The sequence below is a fragment of the Hyaena hyaena genome, unplaced genomic scaffold (genome assembly GCF_003009895.1).
Source record: "Hyaena hyaena isolate Hyena2069 unplaced genomic scaffold, ASM300989v1 scaffold_12, whole genome shotgun sequence".
Lineage (NCBI taxonomy): Eukaryota > Metazoa > Chordata > Mammalia > Carnivora > Hyaenidae > Hyaena > Hyaena hyaena.
The window spans coordinates 3,739,725-3,743,549 of record NW_024080644.1 but is presented as its reverse complement, the minus strand read 5'-3'; the positions used below and the strand labels follow the sequence as shown (position 1 = coordinate 3,743,549).

General features: G+C 56.2%; 1 pseudogene; it reads left to right on the top strand.

The window, feature by feature from the left end:
* Nucleotides 1-1,101: 1,101 nt before the first annotated feature.
* On the top strand, nt 1,102-2,183 carry LOC120248052 (annotated as a pseudogene).
* The last annotated feature ends 1,642 nt before the right edge of the window (nt 2,184-3,825 follow it).

Genomic DNA, 3,825 nt, shown 5'->3' with positions numbered 1-3,825 from the left:
TCCCTTGAGTGCCAGGCGCTGGGCTAGGGGCCGAAGGAACAATGAGGCTTAACAGCTGCCACGGAATCTGATGTGGACTGTTATACCTCGAACCTATGGACAGTGCAAGTCACTAGGGCCGAACACAGGAGAGGTTCCTGGAGGGTTGGCCTCTCTGCTGAGATCCAATAGATGCTCAGGAGTTTAGCAGGAAAGGGGAAACCTGTGCACGCGAGCGAGATGAAAGCAACACACAAGCTTCCGAAGACCAGCACAGTTGGATTCAGAGGAGATTAAGGGAGTATAGCAGTGTTTCTTACATTATCTTCAGAGAAGGGCTAGGGATCTGCTCCCCCCTCCATGTGTCCCAGACCAACACTTTTGTGACAAAATGCAATAAAATGGATTAACAAAAACGAACGCAATCAAAATACAAACCCCAGTTTTAAACTATTAGAGTCAGCAGGCAAAAGTTCCTCTGCCGAGTTGCTATAAAAGTTGCTGCTGTTCTTCACTTCCGTACTTAACCTCGTGGCCGACCAGCAGCAGTTTGCCTACTGGTATGGGTCCACCAAGCACGTTTGTGGAGCAGCACTGGGCCTCTAGGAAGGAGGTGGGGTCTGCAGTGGCGATGCGAGGTGTCAAGTGCGGTCTGGGAAGCTCCTCTGAATGTAGCAACAAATGGGTAGTTGCAAAGAGCAGTTTCGCTGGAGTGGCTGAGACAGAAGCCAGACCAGGCGGGTTAAGAAGTTCACCAGCATATTCCCAGCAACTAGAAAAACGTGGAAGGGAAGATGAAGGACAACAGGATGCACCTAGGCTGGGCCCAGAGGTCGCTGCCTAGACAAGATGGTAGGAGCCGCAGGCAGGCGACGTGACCGCTGGGGTTCTAACCCGGGCCCAATGCCAACGCCAACGCAGCCGCTCCCACCCCTACCCTGTCCCCCGGGGTATCCCTCCCCGCCGCGGGGAGCGGGGAGCAGGCAGCGAGGAGCCAGGTGGTGGCGCTGCTGCATGGCCTGTCTGCAATCGGCAAGCCCCAGAGCCCACGTCGAGGCGGTTTGCGCCTGCGCCGCGCACTTGCTGGCCGGCCAGTGCGCGCGCTTCCGGGCACGCAGGACCATGTTCCGCGCTGCGTTCACGGGCACGGCCGCCGCGAGCACTGAGAAGGCCCTGCTCAAGCTTCTCTACCCGCTTCAGGTCACGACCACACGGTACACCTCTGGTACAGCGCCGCGAAGTACGCGGGGCCGGCGCTTGAGACCCACTGCGTGGAGTTCCAGAAGAGCATCCAGACTGACCACACGTTCATGCTGCTGACGCGGGCAAGACTCTTTGCTGAACCCCAGCCGGCCAGTCGGTGCCTGGAGAACATCGGCAGAAACCCAGCAGACGCCATCACTGCCGAGGGCTTCTTGACATCGACCGGGACTCGCTGGTGGCCGTGCTGGAGCCGGACACCCTAGGCGTTCGGGGGGTACGCTTGTTCAGCGCCATTGCCCGCTGGTCCGAGTCTGAGTGTCAGCGACAGCAGCCTCAGGTGACTGCTGAGAGCAAGTGCAAGGTTCTGGGCAAGGCGCTTGCCCACATCTGCTTCCCAGTGATGACCATGGAGGAGTTTGCTGCCCAGCCTGTGCCAAAGGGCATCCTCGTGGACTGCGAGGTGGTCAAACTTCTTCCTGCACTTGACGGTCTGTCACAAGCTGCCCGTGGACTTCATCATCCAGCATGGCGGAAGGAGTGCCTCAGCATCGGCAGCTTCCAGCAGAGGGAGAGCGCTGGGGCTACCACAGCACCGGCGACCACATCAGGTTCTCCATCAACATGAGCATTCTCGCGCTTGGCTTTGGGCTCTATGGCTCCATCCACCAGGACCACTGATTACTATGTGAACATCCAGATCATCAGCATGGTGGGTGACACAGTCAGGGCCAGAACGACAGGGGCTTCAGCCGTGATGACTCTACCAGCACCTTCTGGGTCAAGTTCAAGGAACTGGTGGAGGTGCTGCCCAATGTCATCTGTGCAGCCCGTGCCATGCTGAAGGGCCCGGACTCCCATTAGGCACCAAAGACCTTCCCAAGGTGATCCATGAGTTACCTACCACGGAGGGCAAGGTGTGTGTTACCTTCTGCTATGCGGCCAAGAACAACAATGGCAGGTCCACAGAGGACAGCCACATCTCCAAGGTCATTTACACGTAGGCCCTTCAGGCCCCCAGCATGTCCGTGGAGGTTGGAAAGGACCCTGAAGTCACCTGATGCAGGTAGGCCACCCCACATTCCATGCTGAGCCCTGGTAGCCGCCCCCCCCTCCCCAACCCCGTGCTATCTGCCCGCTCACTCCCTGCCACATTTCTGGGCATCAGGAGAGAGTCTTCACTCTCTGTGGTGGTGAGCATGGCTGCCTGTTCAGAGGAGCTGGGGCGTGGCCAGGCGTTGGGGTGAGGGCCATGTGAGGCAACCCCTTAGAACTTGGGGTGTGAGACTGGCCTTGTGCCTCACTGAGCCAAGGGGCCACTGGCCCTGCATCTCAGGGCCACCTGACCAACTGCCTGACCATAGTATTTGAATACCTTTTCGCCTCATGTTTGTTTTTGGTTAACTGCACGTAATACTGCGTCTTGGATTTCCATTTCTGTAGCAGGAGTATGTAGAAGAGGCTTCTAGTGCATTTGGTTGGGGTCTTATGTTCTTCTGCTCCAGTCACTTCACTGGGGATGTTTAGGCCATCCTGAGCCTGGCCCCCAGCACACTGGCCTGAGCCCTGGAGAGTAGGACTCGGGGGGGGGGGGAGGGCTAGAGCTCCCTCAAAGTCCTGAAGGATGGCTTCCTGCCAGGCTCAGGCCCACCCAGTGGGCCTTGTGAAGGGTCATGCTTGTCTAGCCTCTCCGAATGGGCCCTTTCTGGCCCCTGCAACTGAGTGCATGGGCCTCAGACCCGATCTTCCTGGGAGGGGCGGTGGTGGGAGCCAGCCATGGTGGCCATGAACCCTGGCTGGCCCACCTGGCCTCCGAGTGAGCACTTTGCTCAGAGGTGCCGGAGGGCACGGCCCCTCCCTCAGCTTCCAAGTACCTCCCCACTGCCAAAGCCTGTGTGTTCTGCTCCCAGTGATTCCTTCTGGAACCTACATTCTCCCCAAAGCCGTGAAATCGTTTTTAAAAATAAAGAAAAGAAGTATCCCTACAAAAGATAAGCAAAAAAAAAAAAAAAGTATGTTTTGACATGGAATAAAGACAGACAGTAATGAGGAAAAGGGTGGAGTATAGTAGCAAATGTATTGGTCTAAGAGTCCAGAGGCCTAGACTATCAAGTGGGGCCTGGCAGTCATAAGCTGTGTGATCTTAGGCAAGTCATTGACCCTCTCTGCACCGCAGCTTCCTTCTCTGCTGAATGAGGGGGTTATACAAAACCTCTTCTCTGTGTTTACTGTCCAACGTTTGCATTCTTTGACTTCACTGTGAAATAAATCGCTGCAAATATCAATACTCCTTGAAATGTGTGAATTTTTGTGGAATCACTGAATTCTGTCGCTCTCGCTGGGCCTGTTCAGGAGCTCATCCATTGCCCGCAGCCAGGCACCGGCAGAAACCTTCTCACTTGGTCACAGCTAGTAAGATAAACATGTGCCCCCCAAATTTAGGACCCAGAACGTGTGCTGAGGACCCTATACGCTCACGGTGTTCGTGTAGAACCCACTTCCTGGTCCAGCTGGAAGGGAGAGGAAAGACTCTGAAGGCATCTTCGAGCTGGTCCGGGTTTTGTGAAAGCCCCAAATAAAGGTGGTAGGGGAGATGGGATGTGGGGCACAGTTATGGGTGTGGTCGAAGCTGGGCAGGGGTCTGGG